At 49.9% G+C, this 25,563-nt stretch overlaps 1 pseudogene; it reads left to right on the top strand.

Moving 5' to 3' along the window:
* The first annotated feature begins 1,637 nt into the window (after positions 1-1,637).
* Positions 1,638-1,964, top strand: LOC114884711 (annotated as a pseudogene).
* Positions 1,965-25,563: the final 23,599 nt, after the last annotated feature.

The raw sequence follows: 25,563 nt of genomic DNA, 5'->3' as shown, positions 1-25,563 counted from the left end.
AGAAGAAAGAAAAGAGGATGCTTGATTAAGCCAATCCCACTTACCAGCACTTTGTACCTCACACGATTATGAACATGGCGGGGAAATCAGACAGAAAAAAAGTGACCTAAACACACAACGGGTATCAGGACACTAGGACCCGAGCAGACTCTCCTTGGCTCAGAGATGAGTTCTGTCCTGAGATGGACAGAATTGAGCAGAGGGGATCTCTCCAAAGCAAAGGGCTGCCGAGGTAAAGCATAGCATGGAACAGGGAGCCACGTCAATCGACTTTACTCTGCAATCAAAACTTTCAGACATTTGTTCATTCTGGGACACTCTTCTCTTAACGTCAGTACGACATCCTTTCCTGAACGTTCTGCGATGAGAACTTGCTGGCTAAAGTGCCAGAGAGTTCATTCTATTCCGAATTCCTACTTCTGTATGTTATCGTTTGGAAACACAGGGTCCACAGCTGGCTCATGGGACCTGTATTCTTTTGTAATGTTTCCCCAGGGATTCTTTGTGTGTATGTGTGAGTGCGTGTGACTCTGTCAAACAGGTGTCTGTGTCTATTCTTTTTTTCAGAACTTCCTGTACTTTTAATGCTCTTCTCAACATGAAAATAACTCTCTCTTATTAACCAGTTTGAACTGCTTTTCCCCTTTCAGTTCTCAGTGTGTAGAACAGGTTTCCCCTGCTTACCGGCATGGACCTGGGGCCTGACGCACTGTTACTGACGTCTTCGAAAGAGCCAAGTATGTCAGTGCACAAGGAAAGGTCTGCTTTCCCTGCACTGTGCAGAGATTGACCCCCTGCTCTGCGGTGAGAGGGTGGGGTGGGTGCTGGGAAGCCCCAAGTCAGGCGAGAATCAGGTCCACCGAGAGCAGGGGGCACCCTTTCCAGACCTGCAGGTACTTCTTCAGTGGAACTTGGACTTTTGCTGCAATTCCCTGTCCTCCTGCCCCTGAGGAACCAGCCTAACCAGCAGAGTGACAGTGCACGGCACTTGGAAGCCAGCCACGGCCCAGGTTTTCCCAAAGACAACTCCCTTCATGGTCAACGGAGGGGCGGACACTACTTGGTCCTCAGGTGAAGCCTCAGGCCACTGGTGATTCTTGGAGGCTTCATCAGGAGAGAAAACAAAGTTAGACTACTTATCCACATCACTTGAGGGTGGAATTAGAGTCTGTGGGGGTCATAGTCTTCCTCTCTCCCCATTCTCAACTTTTGGAGAGTACCCAGTGAGCACTCACGGGTCAGAGAGATGAATGTCTCTATGATGCCCTGCAGCAGCCCATGGGTTGCACCTCTGACCACTGAGCACCAGCACACAAAGGGCTTTATAGTAAAAAACTCAAACAGTGTGTTAATGCCCAGAGCATTGCTCAGGCACACAAATGGTTCAGCCTGCTTTGGTAGACTAGGTATGTGCAGTGTCATTTTTGAGCCCTCTGTAATAAAAGTTGCATTTGCATAATCGAGCTGGCAAAGCCTTTTCAGATATATTTTCTATTTTAAGCCTAAAATCAACTAACTTTTGAAAGTGAAGTGCTTCTGGGTTGCCGCCAGCTGCCACCTCCCGGTGCAATGAGGAAACTGAGTCTTGGAGAGGTTAAGTGACTCGGCCAAGGTCAAACAGCTAGTAAGTGGTGCAGCCAGGACTCAAACCCAGCCTAGAAGCCATGCGCACCTTGTTCCCCTCGCCCTTCCCCTGTGTGACTGAGACATTGTGGTTTAGTCTGGATCGACCCTGTGTGGAGGAGACAGGGCTGCAGCAGCAGGAACAGCAGCATCAGGCCTGGCACTGTGATGACGAGGAAGATGAAGATGAGGATGAAGATGGTGAAGAGGACTCAGAGGTTGATGGGGACACACAGGGCATGGATGAGATGAATGACTACAATGAGTCACCCGATGATGGAGAGGTCAGTGAGGTGGACATGGAAGGCAGCTCACAGGATCAGGACCACTGGATGATCTAGGGAGATTCCAGGCCCGCCCAATCTATCCTGGATACCCTGCGGAACCAGCTGATCACCCAACACCCCCCTCACCAACCCCTGTGCCTGAAAGCTCACCCTCGGGCACCTCCTCAGCTGCTGCCAGCACCTGGTATCCTCGGCCCCTCCCAGTCCATCAGTCTGCCCTTGCATCCCCACCTTTCTGGCCAGCACCTCACTCCTTGGTTGCCAGACCTAGTCTCTTTCTAACTCTCTTTAATAAAGACACAGGACTGATATAAAAATAAAAAAACAACCAACTTTTGAGATAGCTGTGATTATTAACTCCTTATTTTACAAATGAAAAGTCCCTGACTCAGAAAAGAGCACCCAGAAAGTGGTCAGCCCAGATGTCTTTGTCTAATACCACTGGGTCCCAGGACGGACTGCACAGAAGAATCAGCTGGAGCCTTAAAAAGGCTCATGTCCAGGCTACGTTCCCAGAGCATGACTGAATTCCTCTGAAATGGGGCCCAGGGAGGTCAAGGCATTGACAATATTTAAAAGTACAATCCATTCCCGTTGTGTGGCCCATCACTGGTGCTCCTTTTTATCAGGGCTCTGACTTAGGGGACTTGGAATCATTTGGGGTCCTGGGACAGGAAGTTAAGGTCAGAGCCTCACCTGAGTTCCAGCAGGTTGGGTTTCTCCAATGAAGCCAAACAGCGTGGACCGATGTTTTCTACGATGGGTCACTGAACACCTGCCAGGACAGTCCTCTAAGAGGTCCCTGAAATCCCAAAGTGGCCCAGTGAAGAGTGAAGGTCTAAAATTCTCTTGGCTGGTAGAAATCTGACTTCGTGATTTTCCCTGTTAAAACTTCATCACTTTTCTGTGATGTGGGTTCCAACTTTTCATGGAAGAACAGGGAATAGCCTGTCGGTGTTGGTCAGCAAATTGGGGAACAGCCTGGGAACTAAGCTGCCTCCTTCACTCCCTCTCTGCTAGCAGAGTCTGACAAATAGGGGGATGGGGTTTGGGGGACCTGAGAAGGCGTCAGGAGCTGTTGTCAGCTCAGGGTGGTTCAGAGGAACCTGTGAGGTTCAGGCCTCGCTCAGGAGAAGAATCTGGGAGATCTCAGCCTCGAATGCACAAGCCTCAGCACCTGGGTCCCCAGATGACTTGCAGGATGCCCAGCAATGAGCAAAATCCACGTTAATTTCAGCTTGAAGCCATTCCCTTACAAACATCCCGGTGGAAGTCCACATCCCTGAAGCACTGGAACAGGGGAACTGAATACCTTTTATGTCTATCCTGGAGGCCAGGGCGGATTCAGGCTTGTGGAGTCTGAAGCTCACACGCAGGGTTGTGGAGCCGACTTTAAGAAAGAGATTTCATTGGAACCACCAGAGTTGGCTCTGGTCCAGGTGTGCTAAGATTGGTCCAAAGTGCCGGGAGGTATAAAATGTGCAATTCTGCATACTGAGTGTAAGATGGCTACAAGTTTGATGCAAGAAAATAGGAATTCTGGTAAATTCCATTAATTCCCATCAAAAAGAAAAAACAAAAGCATGGTGCAATCATATGAATGATTGTATAAGTCTCACTGTGCAGGGTGCCTGGCTGCCAGGGGGATTCGCCTCACAATAAGGACCTCCTCTCCTCCCATCATGAGGAGGCTTTCTCAGATATGCTTCCAGCCCAGCACGTGGCCACCATGTTCCTCCTGCAAGTCCCCCCCAACCAATCCAGTGTTAGCAAACAGGACACTATCCTATCACCTGTGACCTTCCCGTCTCAAACCACGTGCTCAGTAGAATGGGTGGTGGCCTTGGCTGCCTGGAAGGCTGGCGGTGACCTAAGTATACATGGAAGACGCAGGGAACCAAGCTACTCTGCTGCAGGGACCCCAGGCTCTCTGCATCCCTAACTTAGCTTTCCTTTCCCAGAATTTTAACAGTGCCCATGGCTGTTCCAATGCTACCCAGGAACATGGAGGGGAAAGAGACAGCTGTCTTGACAGATTGTAGATCAAATTTCTTACTTGGGGAAATTTTATGTAAAAAACATAACTACCTTGCTAGGTCTTCTCCAAGGATCTTGGAAGGAGCCCATGCAAACCCCAGGCCCTGAGGATTATATGAATTATAGATAGCTACATGGTGAATCCATCTCTGCCAACAGCCAATACGATAGAGAAAAGTTGGGTGTTGGGAGAGAGAGAACAAGGGAGTGAGAGAGTGAGAGAGAGAATGGAGGAGGGAGGGAGGGAGGGGAGAAACTGGGTGTAGGTGGTGTGAGAGGAGGTGGGCGAGTAGTGCCAAAAAAGAGGAGAGAAGTCACCTGCTAGGGCTACACTGTACTGTGGGTTCTGCCTGGACCCTTACTACCCTCTCTACACCCCCAAGCTGGGCCCCCTGGAGCTCAGCCCCATCAGGACATCATCAGGCTCTGAGAAGGGCCCCTCCTGGCCCCCACATTCTCCATCCTCCTTTTTGCCAGGTCACACTACCTGTGGATGAAACTAAGGCCAGATTCATAGAGACAATGGTAATGTCCCTGGCTCCCGGCATCTGTGAACACCCCGTCTTATTGCTGAGCGCCCCAGGGTCTCACATGTGGCCCCAACAGACTTTGCAATCCCTGGCCAGGGATGCTGATGGGCATTCAGGGCAGCCTGCCCTGGAGTCCATGCAGAGACCAAGGTCCAGTGGGGCTGCTCCTGGCCCATGTCTCACGGAACAAGAACCAAATTGTGTTCTTCAGACTGCCTGCCACACCTGTCTGCACACCTGTGTGTATGTCTGCAGCTGGGTGTGGCCATCAGGCCCTGCCCCCAAGACCACATTCTACATGCTCTTTCCTGTGACCAACCTTTCCCTTAGGCCAGCAGAACCAAGTCCTCCCCCGGTCAACATCCCTGTGTGCAGCAGTGTCCCAGGGCTGCTGTAACAAAGCTCCACACACAGGGTGGCTTAAACAGCAGACATTTATTGCTTCGCAATCCTGGGGGCTGGAAGTTCAAGATCAAGGTGTGGGCAGGGCTGGTTTCTCCTGAGGCCTCTCTCCTTGGCTTGCAGACGGCTGTTTTCTCCATGTCCTCACATGGCCATCCTTCTGTGAGTGTCTGTCTTTGAGTCCATATTTCCCCTTCGTTAGGATTTTAGAATTTGGGGCACATGACACAGCCCATAACACTGTGCAGATGGACTCCATGTCATTCTGTTCACTGGCTCATCTCAAGAGACTGGAAATGGCTGGGTCCCCACTGGGGTCCAACCAGAGCTTCACTCCCAGCTTGGAGAGACTCTAGCTGACCAACTCGATGGTTCCTTCAGAGTTGGACCCTGAGGCTTTGCTGTGAGTTGGTGAGGATGATTTCTGAAGATGGCAGGGGCAGCTGAAGTCAGCTTGCCACCTTCTGGGGGACTTTCTACATTTCCCTTGACGTTGGGCAGCTCCAACCCATCAGGAGGGGGCTGCTGCACCAGCCTCAGCCTGAGACACTCTGGAAAAAGTGTGGGTGAGTTGTGTCCCCAACATGATGTTGAAGTCCTAGCCTAGTGCCTGCTAGTGTGAACTGACTCAGAGACGGGGTCTTTGCACATGATTTAGGTAAGATGAGGTCACGACGGTGGGTCCTAATCCAGAATGACTTTGTCCTTATAAAAAGGGGAAATTTGGACAGAGAGACATGTACAGAGGGAGATGTCACATGAACTTGAAGACAGTCATTTACAGGCCCAGGAAAGAGGCCTGGACCAGATCCTTCCCTGACAATCTCAGAAGGAACCAGCCCTGCCAATCCTTTGATCTTGGACTTCCAGGCTCCAGGGCTGTGAGGCAATACATTTCTGTTGTTTAAGCTGCCCAGTCTGTGGTGCTTTGTTACGGCAGCTGCAGGAAATGAATACAAGTGTCGGCAGGGAAACCCGGGCTCCCGTGGCCCTGCCTCCTCTGCCAGGTGCCCCTTCTCTCAGGGGCAGTGGAGGCTAGTGCCAGGGAGACCCAGGAGAGGGCCGAGTGGCTCCCAGTCGCTTTCTCACTTCTTCCTGTGCTCACAGATTTTGCAGATCTGGTTGAAAAGCAGATTCTGACTCAGTGGGTCTACGGTGGGGCCTATATTCCTTTCAGCTCCTGGGTGAGGCTGATGTGGCCCCACCGGAGTAACAAGGAGTCTGGGTTCTGGTACTCGATTTGCTGCCCTTCAGACTTGCCTGCAGAGGAATGTCATGCTGGTTTCCTCGGGTCTGGGCTGTGGCCTGGGTGTTGGCAATGTTTAAAGGCCCCTGGGTGAGTTTCATGTGCAGCCTTTGGGAGGAAGACACTCCCTGGGTGTTCAGGGGTCAGGGGGAGCGGAAGCATCTCCAGAGCCTGAATCTCATCCAGTCTGGGACCGCTTTGTAAGAATAGACAAATGTGAATACACTGGGAAGGTCCAGAAGGGAGACCATGGTCTCATGCACTGTGCTCAAAATGCCTCCCTTTTACTAGAACATCTAGTCATGTGAACAAGTCACTGCAGTGCGTCCCCCACCCTGGGAAGAAGAGGGTGGGGGCCCCATCCTGAGCATCTTCAGCTGTACCGTGACCCGCCTCTGGTCCACTGGGAAGAGCTCCCAGGGCTGAGCCAGAAGCTGTCCCAGAGGGAAACCCAGGGCCTGAAGGAGTATCTCGGGTTCCCAGGGACCTGACTTCATCCAGTGTAGAGTTTAAGCGCCTCGCAGCTTCATGGCATAGGCAGGCCTCCTGAGGGAGGCTGCGGGTGGGTCTCCAACCAGATGGGTTGTCCAGGTCTGTGCAGGTCTGGCGGTTTTGGCCCACCTGGGACAGCTCTGCTGGGTCATGTGAGCCCTGGAGCCCCTGTGGAAAAGCTGCTGTGCCCCTTCCTTTGTCCACTGCTGATGGTATGGACCCTGCACCCTCGTTGATAAATGCTTGCCCCGACGCTCCCTCAGAGTCAGCTTCCCAGAGGACCACCTGCTTTCAGGCTCTTTCCAAAGAAACCAGTGCCCTTGGGACTCCACTCCTGTGTGTCCTATGTTGTGATGAGTGTGGACTGCTGGGGGTCAGAGGACATGTGTACTTTATTTTTTTTAATAAATTTATTTATTTATTTATTTTTGGCTGTGTTGGGTCTTTGTTGCTGCATGTGGGCTTTCTCCAGTTGCAGCGAGCCGGGGCCACTCTTCGTTGCAGTGTGCAGGCTTTTCATTGTGGTGGCTTCTCTTGTTGCAGAGCACAGGCTCTAGGCACACGGGCTTCAGTAGTTGTGGCAGGTGGGCTCAGTAGTTGTGGTTCACAGGCTCTAGAGTGCAGGCTCAGTAGTTGTGGCGCACAGGCTTAGTTGCTCCACGGCATGTGGGGTCTTCCCGGACCAGGGCTCGAACCCATGTTCCCTGCATTGGTAGGTGGATTCTTAACCACTATGCCACCAGGGAAGTACCGACATGTGCACTTTATTTCATTTTATTTTTTTAACATCTTTATTGGAGTATAATTGCTTTACAATAGTGTGTTGGTTTCTGCTTTACAACAAAGTGAATCAGTTATACATATACATATGTCCCCATATCTCTTCCCTCTTGCATCTCCCTCCCTCCCAGCCTCCTTATCCCACCCCTCTAGGTGGTCACAAAGCACTGAGCTGATCTCCCTGTGCTGTGCGGCTGCTTCCCACTAGCTATCTACCTTACGTTTGGTAGTGTATATATGTCCATGCCACTCTCTCGCTTTGTCACAGCTTACCCTTCCCCCTCCCCATATCCTCAAGTCCATTCTCTAGTAGGTCTGTGTCTTTATTCCTGTCTTACTCCTGGGTTCTTCATGACATTATTTTTTTCTTAGATTCCATATATATGTGTTAGCATACAGTATTTGTCTTTCTCTTTCTGACTTACTTCACTCTGTATGACAGACTCTATGTCCATCCACCTCACTACAAATAACCCAATTTCATTTCTTTTTATGGCTGAGTAATATTCCATTGTATATATGTGCCACATCTTCTTTATCCATTCATCTGATTATGGACACTTAGGTTGTTTCCATGTCCTGGCTATTGTAAATAGAGCCGCAATGAACATTGTGGTACATGACTCTTTTTGAATTATGGTTTTCTCAGGGTATATGCCCAGTAGTGGGATTGCTGGATTGTATGGTAGTTCTATTTGTAGTTTTTTAAGGAACCTCCATACTGTTCTCCATAGTGGCTGTATCAATTTACATTCCCACCAGCAGTGCAAGGGTGTTCCCTTTTCTCCACACCCTCTCCAGCATTTATTGTTTGTAGATTTTTTGATGATGGCCATTCTGACTGGTGTGAGATGATATTTCATTGTAGTTTTGATTTGCATTTCTCTAATGATTAATGATGTTGAGCATTCTTTCATGTGTCTGTTGGCAATCTGTAGACATGTGCGCTTTAGCTACTGGCAGCTGTGGCCAGACTGTACCCTGGACGCCACTGCTTGTCAGTGAGGGTACCTGGCCCATCCCCCCTGATCCCTCCAGCACTTGGCAGCTTCCCGAGGCCTGAGGCAGGAGAAGAAAGGACTCTGTCCCCAGAGAGTCCGCAAGCCTGCAGGGGTCGGGGTGAGGGTCATGGGCAGGAGGGGAGCACCATGCTCACCTTGTGTCCCCTGCTCACCTGAGTGCGGGCTGAGGACACAGTGCTGTGTAAACGGGGGCAGCTATGGGCAGGCGGCCTGGCCAGGACTGGCTGTTCCTGCCCTGAGTCTCTCTTCCTCTCTGTCCCCTCAGCTTCCCCACCTGCACGGACCAGGCTTTGGCCACATCATCTCAGCAAGAGCACAGGGCCCTGGGAGTCACTGGGGCATCCCGGGAAAAACCACGTGTGAACACCGTGTGCCCGTGTGTCCGCTCCTCTGTTTCCCACGGTGGCTTGTAGGCTCAGAAATGCTGACCTTAGAGGAGTACTCTCATTCAGAGAATCCGACATCAGATGTGATTGCATTTGTGTAAAGATGGCCCTCACTGACCTATGCGTCCAACAGCCTGCCAGGGCACCATATCCCCCATCCTCTGAGACAGCCCCGGGCCCCTGCTTCCAGGTCAACCAGAGAACTGGGGACCGGCTGAGGCACCTGACTTTGATCTCTGAACGGCTGTGTTTAACAACCTAGAGACACCCCACCTTCACGGCCAGGGGTTCTTTCTCTGGACCCAGCATTCACCCTGACTCTGGCCAGCCGGGACAGTGGGCACAGCGGTGGAGGGGAGGCAGACGTCAGAAGTCACCTGGACAAAATGGGGCTGTGCTAGAATCTGCTAGAGTCCAGTATTCCTTTCCCTGCTCCCCGGGTTCGGCCCACCCTATGCGGCCCTGCAGGCTTTTCACAGACGGGACCAGGCACTTGTGTGACATCATCCACAGGGAGACACTGAGCCTCTGGGAGCACTGGAGGAGGCCAGGCTCACCTGGAGAAAGTGCCCAGGCATTGGTGGTTGATGTCTAACAGCCGCTGTGTTCACCTGTTGGTGTCGGACACAGGCCGTCCGGGGGTGGAGCAGGCAGATAAAGGCACTGGAAGAGATTTCCCGAGGTTCCCGCCCACATGGACAAGAGAGCAGTGAGAGGATGGACAGTCACAGGTGGCTCCCTGGCTGTCATGAGGGCCTCTCCGTGTGGATTTGCCCAGCCAGACCTGGCAGGGATTGTGTGCAGTCCAACCACTGTGTTCTGGCTTTGCCCTCTGACCCTAGGAGGCCTTGGTCATCCCAAGGTCATCAGTTTTAACCTCACCCTGCAGGGCCTCAGGGTGGAGTCCCCCTCTGCTCTCCAGCCCCCTCCCAAGGAAACAGCTCAAGGGCTTTGGAGGTCAAAGATAAATGTCACCCTGCCACCCATTGTCATCCTTCCTCAGAGGGACAGAGAAACCCTGGGAGGGCTGAGAGACAGGTTTGTATGTGGGGATTTTCAAAATCTGGGATTCAGCCAGGGGTATGTGTGTGTGTGTGTGTGTGTGTGTGTGTGTGTGTGAGAGAGAGAGAAAGAGAGAGAGAGAGAGAGAGAGAGAGAGAGAGAGAGAGAAAACTAGAGAAGAGAGAAGATGAAAAGGCCAGCAGAAGGTTTTCTATAGCCCAAAGAAGGCCCAGAGCCAATACCTGGGGAAACACCCCAGGTAGTATTTTGTTCTAGTAAAATTAAATTCCAGAGTCCTAGGGAAGGACCAATGCGGAAGCAGGAGCCTGGAACTTGGGATGATTTTCCCCATAACCTGTCTGTGGCCTGTGGAGTTGGACCAGACTCCAGTTCCCAGGGGCCCTCCCAGGGAGCCCTGGAGAAAACCACCTTCTGCCTGGCACTGCTTTAGCTGTTAAATCGGGAATGATCATCTCATCTGCATCTGGGGCTTCCTGGGGAGGAGCTGATGAGACACTGGGACAGGAGGGGAACCAGGTATGGGACCCTGGTTTCTGCCACCCAGAGCTCACAATCCCTTGGGCCCAGAAGCCTGTAAGCTGGTTTCTCAATCTGTCTGACAAGGTCCACAGACACCAGCTCCGGGTCCCTCCAGGTGTGGGATGGCAGTTCTATGCAGTTCATGTTCGGGAGGCACCAACCTGGCACATGTGTGGGCCCCTGTGAAGCCACCAAGTGACAAATTGATCAGCTCATGCTGGGCCCCTAGGCACCCTGTTATAGTGAACTAGGGGGACCAGGGCAGAATGACGATCCCTAAGTGAGCCTTATTCCTGAAACCCTGATAGGGAGGGGCCCTGTCCTCCGGAATCTAACAGCCCCCGACCTGCTAGGGTTGAGTCCACCTGTGCCAGGGCCATGCCCAGGGTAATTTCTAAGAGTCGGCAGTGTTCTCTCCAAGTAAAAACCTGGTCCTCTGCTGCAGGAGCTGCCTCCAAGGGGGATTCATTTCATTGGGTTGAACCTCTTTTAAGAGATGGGAGGGGAGGAAAAGAAGAGAAAGACGGGAGCGATGACCATCCCATCGAGTCAACATAGGCGGTCTGGCCTGACCTTGGCAGGAAGGCAGCAGGCTTGCTGGGCCCCTTCCACGGGCATGGCTGACACAGGGGAGCGCTTTGCTGCAGGACGGGCACCGCATGTGGCTGCTCCCCAAGCGTCCACTAGGTGGCAGCATTACACCAGGGCGAGAGCTTGCCAGTCTTGGAGACAGTGATTTAGGTTCCACCTATTTTCACAAAAGCCTGAAATTTGCCAACTGGATGCAGTATTGGAAATCACATTTCGGCAGGTAAAAAAGATGTAGTAAGTGATTTATTTTCGAAGTAAGTGGTTGGCATCTGGCTACTCAATTCAGGGAAGCAATGTCTAATCTTTGCCATTATGTATTGAGGGTTGAAAGGGAATTGGAAAGGTTTCTTATGTCCTCTTGTTAAAGATCTGCCTGGTGCATGTTCATTCCTGCTGGCCTGAACTCGAGGTGTGCTCATTTTGAGGTGGGATGCCGAAAGTTTGAGCTGGAAGGGCCCTTCATCCAGGCTTGTTCATCCGCAATCTAGAGGCCTTGGGAACAGAAGGACATACCACGTATTCCTGGAGAAGGCCACTTAGACCTCAGAAAGACTTGGGTTCCTTAATTCGGGTTCGAATAGTCCAGGCCTTTGATTAAAAGAAATCTAAAAACAATAGGTTTACTATGTAGTCAACATGGTTTGGATGTAGGTTCTAAGGGGGTAACACAAAGGATCCCAGGTCTAATTCACACTGTTTTACAGAGGGAGCAACTAAGCCCCCAAAATGGGGTGTATTGAGCCCGTGGACCTCATAACTGCTTGTTTGGTGCTCTCTCCACTCTGCCTGGGTCACAGAGCCTCAGTGAGTGGAGGAAATCACATTGCAGGGCTGAGCTGTCTTTTCTTGATTCCCAGACATGGAGCGAAGCCAAGGATGAGGCACCTCCTTGACACACCCCCAAAATGTTTGAGAAATGTCAAGAAGAGTGACAGGTGATTCTTCTAGGTTGGAGAAAAGAGATGTACTTCTACATATTCTTTTGCCTCCTTTTAGTTAACTGACAACTGGCCTATGGAAAGCACTACACAGAGGGCAGGGATTTAGACCCCAGATAAATGTGTTTTGTCCTCCCATTTCCCCTACACTTGGGCACATCACCGTGAAAAATTTCAAGCGACCTGCTTGGGAGCTGAGTCCCAACCTTCTCACCACAGCTCCTCCAGGCAAAGTTCCAGTCCATGCATGGGGAGGTTCAGCTTGGGAAGAAAGCTTTTATGTTCCAACCAGTGCGTCGTGACTTATCACATGTGTCTGCAGCATGAGAGGGTGAGGTTAGACTTAGAAGTTATGCACAGGCTGAGGAATATGCTGGAGAAGGAAAAGGGCAGGCTTTGGTGGCAGTGGGTGGAGACTCCTCAAACTTTGCCTCCCAGGCATCTACAGAGCTGGGCCCTGCACAAGGAGTCCAAGTGGTCCTCGGCACCCAAGAGCAACTCTGGAACCAAGTTCCAAAGGTGGACCTGTAAGAGCAAGGGCAGCTACCACATGATCCTCACTCGTCCAGGCTTCCCAGGATGGAGGGCCAAGGACCTCTCCATCCACGTGGACCCCAAGGCTGGGGGGTGCCTTGTGCCTGGGGACCCCTGCTATAACCCAGGGCCAAGCTCGGGCCTGGTACCCTTGGATGGTCTAGAGTGATTCTCCAGACCTCAGGCCCAGCACAGGGTCTGCTCCTATGGCACAGATGCTGCCTGACCTACATCACCCACTCCCACAGGAGTAGAACTGCCTTCACGGAGTGGGTTTGTCAATATACACTTGTTTCTGTTTTTAAATGTCTGGACTTAGAGATTTTATTGTGCGCCTTCTCTTTCCAACCACAGAGAGAACGATTAAATAAGATCCATTCCCTCAGCCCTCACTTATCCCCTTAACCTTTAGCTTGGCCCTTTATCCTCTAAGGCAAGTCTCTAACCACACAGACAGAAGCACCATCAAGGGAAGTCATTTTCTGCAACCATCTTCAGCACATGGATAGTTTAAAGGCATTTTAAAAGTCAAAATTGATGGCTGCCACTGCCCCCCACATGTGGTTTCCCCCTTTCACGTGGTTAGTGACACTTCTGGAAGTTCAGCTGTGTTAGAAAGACAAGATTTCCCCTTCGAGGTCATTTTGCATTTCATTCTGAAGGTGGGCTGAGCGGACTCACCCTACACTTTGCATTTCCTTGCAAATGGGCTTCAAATTCGACCAAGAGCTGTGAGCACCTGGGTGAGGGACTCACTCCTCCCTGGGGCCAGTCCTTTTCAGCCAACAGCAGCTTTCCAGCCAACAGCAGCTTTCCAGCTCCACACGCTGTTGACCTAGCAGAGTGGATCAACTCTGCTGTGCATTAGAATCAGGACCCTCTCGTCCCGTCTCCCAACTGCAATTTGTCACCTCCCCATAAGCCTTACGGCCTGCACCATCTGCTCGCATGAGGATTTACAGACTGCGTTCTGCCCAGCAGAACAGAGTCCGTGGTTGAATTCTTATGGAAACCTGTGTCGACTGGTTTCCTATCAGAGATCCAGAAAGCACATTTAAAATGCACAGAATGCCTGCATCACAGGAACCTGTTCACGTGACCCCATATGTCTTCGGGGTCCTCGGCCCGGCACCACCCTTCATGCCTGCCCAGTGAGGGCACCTGTCTGCCCGCTCTGGCCTCACTCTCTGGCCTGAGCTCTTCCATCCGGAGAAGTCGGCCCACCCCTCTTTCCCCATAAATCTTCCCTTCCTTCCACTGCCGAGCGCCCACTCCCTCGCGTTCCCTCAGCTCTCACGGCCCCTGTAACACGAGGTACCATCCAATTGGAGGTGTATGTTTTATGGACGTTTGGCTGTAAGTCCTTTGAAGCAGAAGTTGCGTTCCATTCCTTCCTGAGCCTGGACCGGAGCAGCAAGGACAGGGCTGAGTGTGCACCTAGCGGGTCAGCCAGCACCTCTGGCTGACCGGACTTTTTCCCAACGCTTTGTTGCTCTGCATCCCTCCTCCTGGACAGCTTGGCTGGGTTTGCTCATTAGTGCCTCTACCAGGGGATGAAGAGGACGGGATGAAAGGCAGAACCCTGACTGACCGTGTCGTTCACCAGGTGCTAACATTGCACAGGAGTTTGCTTGGCCAAAGTGAATGGTTGGTATATTTCTGTATTTGAAGAGCCAAGGGAGAAATTTCCACTGCTGTGTGTGTCTGTGTGTCTGTGCATCTGTGTGTGTGTTTGTGTATCTACCGATGTGTATATGTCTATGTGTATGTCTGTATATGTACGTGTCTGTGTGTATATATAAGTATGTGTCTGGGTGTGTCCATGTGTGTCCGTGCATATTTGTGCATGTGTGCCTATGTATGTATCTGTGTAACGTATATTAATGTATGTGTGTTGTGTGTGTCTATAGGTATCTGTGTGTGTCTGTATGTCTGTGGATTCCTGTAGATGTGTGTGTGTGTGTGTGTGTGTGTGTGTGTGTGTGTGCGCGCTGTCTACCAGTGCATGAACACAGGGCGTGAACTCAGAGTTAGTCCTGGCCATCCTCTGACATGGAAAATGACAGTCGGCCTCCACTACCCACTCCATCTTCCTGGGCTTTCTGCTGGGCCCAGATGTCCAGGTGCTGGAGCAGTGGGACGCTTTGTTCCAATGTGTCCTTGAGCTGCAGCCCACCGCCCACAGCCCCACGGAGACAGCCCAGCTGAGTTGCATCTCTGCACATCCCGGGAAGCTGGACTGGATCCAGAGCCAGCACTGCTGCTTCTGTGAGGAGACAGCCCTAGGAGTTTCACAACCAGCCTGCTTACTGCCCCAGGATGCTGGCTTCTCCACCTCCTTTGCTTTCTAGACCAGATGAAGACAAGATGCAGGCTGGGCCACCTGGCTGTTCAGAGTGGGGAGCCCTGGGAAGGGGACCCCTCGGTGCCCACATCCCAAGTGGTCAGCAAAGGAATCCTTACCCAGCTCGGCCATCACTTTTCCTGGTCACTTTCATTTCTTGTAAATGAGCTCTTCTTTTTCTCTTTGGAAACCTCAAAAATTCCCCTTTACCTTTGAAATTCCAAAATAAGCATGTTTAAAATGTATTCTGCTGTGAATTTGTCAGGCTTTTTAAACAGGGCCAGTTACCTCATTCGCAGGACCTCATGCAAAATTTAAATGGGGGACCCTTGTTCAAAACATAGGAAAACAGCACGCTTAAAGGTACCAAAGTATAAAGCTTTCCTTTCCTTCACAGTCTTTCTTGACTAGCCATGGTGTTTTTACTTAATGTCGTTCCAAATAAAGAAAAGTTGAAATTTTAAATTGTTCATGTGCATTTTAGCATTCACCTTTATATTGTGCAATGCCAGTTTTAAATGCAAATGAAAGAGCATTTTAAGTCACATGAAGAACGATTGAGATTACCTAGCTTATTTTGTACCTCATACATGCAGGTGTATTTCATTCTTACCAGAACAATGAAAACACTGCAAAAAACTAACTCAAGTATTTTTAGTTCACTTATTGACACTTTGGCTTGGTGAGGAGAAAGGAAGGACTGAATCAGAAGGTGCTTCTCAGGCTTCCCTGGTGGCGCAGTGGTTGAGAGTACCACCTGCTGATGCAGGGGACACGGGTTCGTGCCCCGGTCCGGGAGGATCCCACATGCCGTGGAGCGGCTGGGCCCGTGAGCCATGGCCGCTGAGCCTGCGCATCCGGAGCCTGTGCTCCGCAACGGGAGAGGCCACAACAGTGAGAGGCCCACGTACCGCAAAAAAAATAAAAAGGTGTTTCCCTTTCCTGCTGTGTCATCATCACTTTAGAGTAAGTGTTCAGCTGTTACAGGGATGTAAACAGGTGAGAGAAGCTAGGCCGGGGTGCCTTGGGTGTTCTTGTTGCTGAGAAGGCCACTGCCTTCCATTTGCATTTGAAGCAAATTCTGGTTCAAGTGAAGAGTGTGGCTCCTCAAGCTGTCAGCGCCCCACTCCCTCGGCTATAAAGGTACACACTTACCTGTACATGATTTGAGTTTTGCTGAATAAACTCCACACGTCCTGAGTGCATAGGAACCCTATTTATGGGGTGCTGTGAACTCGAATCAGGCAGCAAAAAAACGGCAGACATTAGTTCTGCATGATGTCTCCTCTGCTCACAGGCACGCTTCATTATCCCACCAGACCTCACCTACAAAACCCAAGTTCTAAGCTTAAATTATTAACGATTTCAAGTTGGTGACAGCAGGGCATTAAATCAAGTGGAGGGCCTTCTGAGCAGAGGGCCCCGTGTGACTGCGAAGGCCACACAGCAGTGAGGCTAGTCCTGCTCAGAACTGAAAAAAATCTGGTAAATGTTCTTCTATTTGTTAATTGATTATTTTCCTCCCTGGATTCTCTCTGTTTTCCTGGAACTCTAGGAAAATAAGTAACAGGACTTCTGGCTCTCCCATTTATGTGTCCGCTTTTCTCTCTTACTCTGAGTTCTTTGTCCTCATGAACAGTCTGCAGGAAATGCCTGGTCTTCCAGTTCACTGATTCATTCCTCAACCATGTCTATTTTGCTACTGAGCCTATTGATATTGTAATTAGCAATCTTTTTTTTGATTTTCCAATTTCCCTAGTTCTTTTTCATAACAAACTCTTCGTGTTTTATAGATAGTTTACATTCTCTAATTTCCTTGACTATATTAATTATAATTACCTTCAAAACTTTGCTGTATGGCCTTTTTCCATTTGTTGAATTGGATTGCCACTTTTTCATAATGTTCATTTTTCTTTGATGTTTGACAGCTCTCGGCTATCTGCTGATCTTTCTGTTTGGGAGTCCTGGATCAGTCCTGTTTCTCTGTGCCCGGTTTTCTCATTTGTAAAATAACGACCTGAAGTAGATCAGTGGTTTTCAACTCTTGTTAGCTTTGGTAAGTGTTGTCAAATGATAACTTATTTGTGGAAGCACAGTGTATAAATGGAGACCATGTGGCAATAATCCCAGCAGATGCCAAGCCTGGAGACATCACCTTGGAAATCCCTCCTGCAGCTCCACCTCAAGATGGACTTTGGTGGGGCTCCCGGGCCACGCGTCTCAGTGACCACAGCCTGGACCCGGTGATCCAGATGTTCATTTCAGACTCAAATATTGTGTGATTCCTTGTAGGGGAACACCCAGACTTGAAATCTGTGAAATCCCTTCCCACACATTCATTGGGGCGTGTTTCTAGAAATGGAAGCATCCCCCCGGCGGGTACACTCGTGGTGACTTGAATACCATCACACTTCAGATGGGAACAAACCTCCCACGAGCAGCTCCCAGATACAGTCTCGACAAGGATAGCTGCACATAACAGTGGTGATGTAAGTCACCAGGGAACACACAATTCTGCTTCTTTTCTTTAAGTGGACCTCCTGGTTCAAAGCATACATTTCCAGAAAGGACTGGGCTAAGCTCCAATCTTGGCCTCTGTGTAAAATATCAAAGTAGATGCTATAAATCAGTACATTCTCAGCATTCGATCATAAAAAAAGACAGAACTGCCTTTTTGGCTTGACCCCATGCTGCTCTTTCCCAGAACCCGTGCAGAGCAAACGCCAGGTGGGACGGGGCTTTGTGGACCTGCGATCCGGTTTCTGGTCTACAAATAAGTCAAAGCACCAATGTGGAAATACCTGCTGTTCTTAAAATAGATCTGTGTGTCTCAGTGGTTTTTTTTTTTTTTTTTCCTTACGTTCACTTGAGATTCAGCAAAAGAAATGAAGAAGTGAAATTTTTGAATTGGTTTGTCCTCTTTTATCTCAAAGAGGATGGTTCTTCTTTTAAGGGTTTCTGACAGGGAAATTTTTACATGAATCAAACTAATAACAGCCACAACAACAATAATAAATCCTGGATTATAACCTCAAAAGAAGTTTGCCACTGGAAACCCATTTCCTTGGCTCTGGGAGGTTTTAAGCTCTCATCCTCTCCCAGGTTTTTCCTCCAAGAGCCCTGGGACCAAGGGCTGCCCCTCATACCTCTGCTTCTTCTTACACTCTGGACTCTTTGTCCTTCTGAAGAGATTCTGGAAGAACTTTGACTTCAAGTGCCAAAATGCTCTTGGGGGTCTTCACTCTTCTGGGTAATCTGGAGTCCTAATGTTGAAAACAACAATAGCAATATTTTTTTGTTTTTTTTCCCCCTTTTGTCAGCCACCTCAAAGCCATGATCCCACGAGAGGGGAGCATTTGGGGATCCCACTGCTGCCTGTGCTGGCCATCCCCTCCTATCCCCAGTTTGTCACTTACAGCCCGTGGAGAGGAAACATAGACCAGACCACCACGCAGGAGGGAAGTGCCACTGAAGGAGGAAAGCAGTGTCTGTAAGGGCCTCTCCTTTCCAAAGGCCCACATGGATCTTCTGACCTGCTTGCCCCACAGCTGATGCAGCCCTTGATTGTTTATTTTATTTTGAAATCTGAGATACACACACACACACACGCAAATGGAGCACATTTCTGAAGTGCACAATTTGTTGAAGGCTCACTAACTGTTCAACCCACGCATCCAGCCCCAGAACAAGAGCAGATGTCAGTAGTACCACGGAAGGATCACCTGGTTATGGCCAGGCCCAGGGCCATTGTTACCCTGACTTCCAACAGCACAGCTTAGTTTCCCTTCATTTTGTTCTTTGTACAAATGGAATTATACATTCCTGTCCAGCTTCTTTGGCTCATGCTGCACTGGCAAGATTCTCCTCTGTGTTGTCTCATGAGCTTGTAGATCACCTCGTCCTCATTCTGGATGCCCGTTCCCTCACTGGGAAGGGTGGGGATGTCAGGTGATGTATTGGTGCATTCCTCTGCTGTGGGGCACTTGTGTGCTTATTCCCACTCGCTGGGGGTGAGCGCTGATGCTTTCAAGAGTATTTTCAGGTTGAAACAGTTGCTATTGTCTAAAGAATTTGAGAAACAAACCAAACCCAGCCCCACTAAATGCACAATTCAGTCCGTACACGAAGAGGCATAAAAGCTGCTTCTAGATCCCTGGATTACTGCCCTTTCCCCCTTTCTCTGGGGCAGGCAGTGTTGACTGAGCTTATAAAGATCTTAACATATAGATAGCTGGTGATAACTGGGAAGTTGCTCACCAAACCCCACCTTTGATTTTCTGGAAGATCTCATCAGAAAAGGAAGGATAAGTGGGTAGGAGAGGGGAGAAAGGAGAAGCAGATGACATCATTCAAAAGGAACATTTTCTTTTTAGAAAAACCTGTATGCTTGACTCCATAGATGTCTCCAATCTAGAAGGTTGTGAAAAACACATTTGATCACTTTACCTTGTCCCACTATGAAGAAAGTGGGAGTAGGCCACTCATTCTCTCCTCAAAAAATCTCCTTGGGTTGAAGGAGGTTGGAGTTGGCAAGGGATCAATGTCATGAACCTCCAGAAGATGCCACGCCATCCAAGGAAGCCCATGGACATACCACTTAGAAACTTCTAACCGGAAGTCAAATTTCCCCACTTGGATGGAGTAAAGTAAATCTCAGAGGATTTTGACATTGGAGAATTCAAAAGTTTGGATGTTCATATTCTTGGTTTGGTGCTAATATAACGTGATATTGCTGCTTCTGTTGAATGCATATTAGCTACATGGTATTATCTTGTATTTTCAGGCTCCAGGGCATTTTTTTTCCCCAAGAAAGCACTATTTCATAAATTCATTCAATGAACGAAAAAGTAGATGAATCTGTTCAATGAGGGAGAAGTTTCTGTTCTCAGATTCACCTGGCCTCCAGCTGGAAATTTGCTTGAGTTCCGAGATGCAATTCACTCCCTACCACCCCCAAGGGCAGCTGCCTTGAGTCTCAGGCCCACAGCCAGGTCCTGCCTGTCCCAGGAGATCCACTGTGTGAGCAGGTGCCCCCTTCTCATGCAGGAGGCCAGCTCCCCTCTGGGGGGTGTTAGATGGTGCAGGCTCACCCCGGGCCAATAGCAACATCCCCCAACTACCCTGCTGTGATGCTTTCCTCAGTCCGGACCTTGCTGGGCAGCCTCACCCCAGGGCAGGTGGCCCAGGGCTTGCAGGCTGCTTGAGAATTGTCCGGCCAGGGTCTGTCTTGTCCAAGTCTCCCCATGTGATCCACAGCTACCTGTGTCCCTGTCGTTGCAACACTGTCCGTTGCTCTCCACTGACTCCAAGACAGAGTATCGAATGACCAACAGAGGGTAGAATATTTTCAGATTTTAAAAAAAAGAAGTGTTTTGATTTTTTCTGATTTCCAAGCCAATACAGACAGGTGAGGCAAGGTGGTGGTGCTGCAGAAGGTTTGAGAAACTTCTTTCCTTCTAAACCAGTTTCCTTCTAAACTGAAAGCCCCCAAGTGAAAACAGCAGAAGGGGTACCAGCTATGTCAGAACTGAAGAAGGGCTAAAACCATCCACCAGATCAGAAGAATCTAGGAAAATCATTCGAGTCTTGTCCCTAAATACATCATCAGGGAAGGAAGTAACAGAAATCTCTTATGTGATGTCCATCCAGGGCCCATCAGAGATGGTAAAACCTATCCAAGATGCACAAAATTGTTTCTCTCGACTCAGGAACTGAGTTGATTGCCCATACATAACTTCTTCTAACTGTGCACAGGATTTGTGTATAATAAAAAGACAAACTCAACAAGGGGAAAGAGGAGGCAGAGGGCTGACACACATTTGAGAGCCCCCTCCCTTACCATGTGGCAGAAGCTTGCCCCAGCCCGGACCTCCTGCAGGAAAAGAACCTGCAGTGTTAATAGCTGTGCTTTTCTTTCCTGTGCCCTCAGGTCCCTTCTTCTACCCGACAGACGTGTTCTCCAGAAGGATGGTTGTTATGGAAGGAATTTATCAAAAAGAAAGAGCCCCATGCACAACCTTTGGCCTCTGACAGTAAGCCCACTTTGAGACAATAGTATTAAAAGGCAAGCTTTCAATCTGCCAGAAAAGAGCATTTGGACATTAAAAAAACAATCATTTAAAAGGATCTGAAAACCCAAAGACTAGCGAGCAGGGCATTGTGCTCTCCGTGAATAATAGATTGAATAGGTATCAGGTGAATAACTGGCCTATCCAAGGCTGGGGTGAGGTGGGAAGATGGAGGGCTGCCCAGGGTTGTGGTCACAGCATCAGAGAGAGGAGGCTGCTGGGCCCTGTGGGACATGAAAGGACAGGGCTGCAAGTAGCCAAGGCAGGGCTGCCAGCCTTGAGGGAGAGGAGTCTATGCTTGCCAACCTCCGTCTCATCCAGTGAGCCTGGAACACATATTCCACGAAGAGGAGTGACATTAGCAGCCTCCTGGCTGCTGACCAGCAGGGCACCCCTCAACTGCCCTCATGTTGGCTGTCCCACAGGAGTGACCCTCAGGTTTGCCTGAGGACCATCCTCAACTTTTCTCAATAACTCCGTAAGGCCCAGATAGTTCTGAGCCTCCCAGAACAATGGTGAGGCCCCAGGAACCCAGAGATCATAGCTATGCATAGAAGGTTAATTTTATGTGTCAAGTTAGCTGGGCAATGGGACAACCAGGTATCAGCTTAAACATGATCCTGGGTGTGTCTGTGAGGGTGTGTCTGGATGAGATTAGCATCTGGATTGGTGGATTGAGGGAAGCAGATTGCCCTCCCCAATGTGGAGGGGCTCGTCCAATCAGTTGAAGGCCTGAATAGAACAAAAAAGCAGAGGAAGTGGGAATTTGCTCCCTGTGCCTGACTGTCTTGGAGCCATGACATGGTCTTCTCCTGCCCTTGGAATGGGACCATCAGTGCTCCTGGCTTTCAGACCTTCAGACTCAGACTGCAGTACACTATCAGCTCCCCTGGGTCTCCAGCTTGCAGACAGCAGAGAGTAGGACCTCTGAGCCTCCATTACCATATGGGCCAATTCTTCATAAGAAATCCCTTTATCTCTCTCTCTCTCTCTCTCTCTCTATCTCTCTCTCCATCTCTTATTGGTTCTGTTTCTCTGGAGAACCCTGACTAATAGAGTCTCTATCACTTGTCTGCTGGTGGACAAGAAGATCTGATTTAGTTGTCTCTCTGTTTGTTTTTTTAAATTTAAGTTAGTTAATTTATTTTTTATACAGCAGGTTCTTATTGTTTCTCTGGATAGAACAATGATCAGTTCTCTCCTCCTCCCACCAGTCCTCCATCCTTTTGCTTCCTTGGAGGGAAGGGGCAGAAAGGAGTTGAAGCAGAGGAATAATACCAAGCTCATTGTCATGGGTGGCTTGGTTAAATTCTTTACGGGTCAGGGTAGCCAAGCTTAAGCCTTCACTCTGGAGTCCCACCCAGCAGCTGCCAAAGGGCCTCTGAGATCCCTGTAGGAAAAGGGGGCCAGGAAGGTAAACCTGGAAGGCTGTGCAGCAGGAGTGTTTGCTGTATGGCAGTGCTTGCTACTGGGGCTGAGATGGGGGCCCACAAGTGCACATGGGGAAGAGGGCACAGGCCAGAGGGCCGACTGATGCAAGATGGGGATCTGGAGAGGCGAGTGGTAATTTATTATTATTTTTTTTTGCGGTATGGGGGCCTCTCACAGCTGTGGCCTCTCCCGCTGCGGAGCACAGGCTCCGGACGCACAGGCCCAGAGGCCATGGCTCATGGGCCCAGCCACTCCACAGCATGTGGGATCCTCCCGGACTGGGGCACGAACCCACATCCCCTGCATCGTCAGGTGGACTCTCAACTACTGCGCCACCAGGAAAGCCCACGTAATTTAATAGAGTTCCCCAAAACAGACCCTGATTTGTGCAGAGGCAGTACATTGGGCAACACTCTCAGGATCAGTTCCTGTGGGGAACGAGAGAGCAGGGCCTGATGGAGGGAGAATTTGAACTCTGGAAGCAGCCCCAAGGAAGGGTGTCACAGGGACCCTTCAGTCTTGCCCCAGTGGGGGAAATGGAGACGGGCTTCTGTGCTCCCCGAGCGAGCACACTGGCGCAGCCCCAGGGCAGGGCTGGAAGCTCCTCCTGACTGAGGCGGTCCTGGGGAGGCCTCAGCTAGAGGCCCGCAGGAGTTTGGGGGTCTATGTGGGGGTCTGTGTGGAGCTCAAAGGGTCCAGCACTGGAGGGAACAGCCAGAGTCCTTGATAGGCCAAGGCTGGAGGTCCATGAGCAGTAATTCTTGTATCGTTCAGGAACCACCAGGGCAGAAAATTCCAGAAGTGCCAATCGGCAGTACATCTATGGATGTAAACCAGGATCTGGGCTTTGGAATAAAGACATGTGGTGTGAGAGTTTAATAGCACAGTGACAGTTGCAACTTAGCAATAGAAAAAGCAACAGTTTGTGTAATATATCACGTATATTTCAGGTTTAGGACAACCATATGCATAAAAACCAAAAAGGGCATGGATGTCTGCCCCAGTCAGGGTCCAGTGGAGCAGGCCTGGCACATTTACACCCAGAACAGATCATTGCTAACACTCACCTCCTCAGTAAGATGCAACTATTGTCCATGATAATCATGAAATGAAATATAGTTCACATATGAACCAAAATCTGAACTTAACAAACAAAAATACTGCAGTCACAGTTCCAACTTATATCATTGTTTGGAATTTTAAACACAAACAAACATGCCAACTGGTCACTTTGAGGAAAGCGGTTCTGTTTCTTCATTTTTTTCCGTCACTGAGCCACCCTGGTGAATTTCCGATCTACTGTCTTTTGTTTTGTTTTGTTTTTTTGCGGTACGAGGGCCTCTCACTGTTGTGGCCTCTCCCGTTGCGGAGCACAGGCTCCGGACGCGCAGGCTCAGTGGCCATGGCTCACGGGCCCAGCCGCTCCACGGCATGTGGGATCTTTCCAGACTGGGGCACGAACCCGCGTCCCCTGCATCAGCCGGCTGACTCTCAACCACTGTGCCACCAGGGAAGCCCCCGATCTACTGTTTTGATGCAGGAACACGTAGCCCCCCAGAGCTGGGGACCCCAACTGTGCCTGAAGTGAGCTTGAATGGTCAGAGCCCTTAAGAACGTGCTTTCACAGCCAGTGTGTAGCTGTATCTGAGTGTCCAGGACCAAGAATCACCAGGGGTCCTCTGACTCACTACAGCACTTATTAAAAGGTTGAAAATGACCACCTGCTCATATGCAGCTGACGTCACATCACTGAGGCTCCAGGAACTGCAGCAGTGCTTCAAGACCTGCCCCAACAGAGAATTTTTGGGGAAAGAGTATGTCATTACTGACACTGTTTAGAATTCCCAGTGTGGGGTGACAATAAAAAATTTTAATACATCGTTTTTAGATTCTCTGCAGTCAGTGACCGCCCACATTGTCTGCACCAGGGCAACAAGCCCCCACCCCACTCCCTGTCCTTGGTATGCCACTGGCATGATGCTTCTTCCCATGTAGAATGCCAGCATGGCCTGGCTCTTTCAGCAACTTTATAATAAGTTTTTGTCCCAACGTTTCACTAAACTCGAACCTGGCATCTCCAAAACAGAACAACATGTCTTGGGAATGAAAGCTGAAATGATTCAGAATCATGACCTTTGTAAGCCAGAAAACTTCCTTCCCAGTGTCTAGCAGTATATGTGTGTGTGTGTGTGTATGTAAGAGAGAGAGGGAGAGAGGGGCATACGAGGGGCGGTGGTGCAAATGTATTTGGAGAGTGTGAGTATGAGGGTGTGTATGTGAATATGTGTTGAGGGTATGAGAGTGTGGTGTGTGTGTGTGTGTGTGTGTGTGTGTGTGCACGTGTGCACATTTGCATGTTAGATGTCACTGGGGAACCAAGGCTGTGAGGACAGGGCCGGGAGGATGAGCTGCCATAGGAAGCATGCATTCAATAAGCATCTCTGGACCTTGCTTCCTCTTCTACTAAATGGGGACCATAATTGTACCTGAAAGCCAGGAGGTATAAGAACACAATGAGAAAATCCTCCTGAAGGAAAGAGCTCAGGAAAAGCTAGCCCTGTAACTCCAAGACTCAAAGCATCTCTATGCCGCTCTGCTAGGTCTCCACAAAGACACAGAGACCACCAACTGGGGAACCCGCCTCATTGTCCCATGTCCAGGGCCTTTCCCCTGAGCATGCCCGGGATGTGAGGTTGTCATGGTTCTGCTGCATCAACCACGTTCCACACAGGCCTGGTGAGGTGACTCAGGACAGGGGTGGTTCACACAAGGAGAGCAAGGTTTCTCTGATCTTGGAGGGCTGAGAATTAGACAGGTACAAGCCTAATTTAACCATGAAATCAGTCCAGAAATCAGGTCATTACATTTCTATGGAATTGTCTACCTCTGGATTAGAAAACTAACCCTATTATGATGTCAGGCATTTCTAGAAGGCAAAGATACAATAACTGTTGACGTGAGTTGAGTGTTTGCTGTGTGCCTTCTCAAGACACCACCAGACTCTGTCTTAGTTCAGCTGCCCCTGTGAGCAGATGCTGAGACAGGGTCTGGAGAGCGGGTGGTTTATCTGGGAGGTGGTCTGGGAGGTTCCCGAGGGAGAGGGAACGTGATAGGGGCAGAAAGGAGGCCATCCGTTTTGCACCAATGAACAGACATTGCTTGGCAACTGGGCTCAGTCCCCCCAGGGCCCTCCAAGTCACGGCCTAGACCGTGCCACCAAATTGACCTACCATGGAATGGAGACACTGGGGACCATCTACGCATTGCTTTGCTTGTTGGCTGAGGTTAACTCCTTGGGAAGTTGAATAGC

This window comes from Monodon monoceros, unplaced genomic scaffold, assembly GCF_005190385.1.
Source record: "Monodon monoceros isolate NGI ecotype Baffin Bay Population unplaced genomic scaffold, NGI_Narwhal_1 Super_Scaffold_5, whole genome shotgun sequence".
NCBI lineage: Eukaryota > Metazoa > Chordata > Mammalia > Artiodactyla > Monodontidae > Monodon > Monodon monoceros.
Note: the sequence above shows the minus strand (reverse complement) of the source record. Positions and strands in the feature narration are given on the sequence as shown.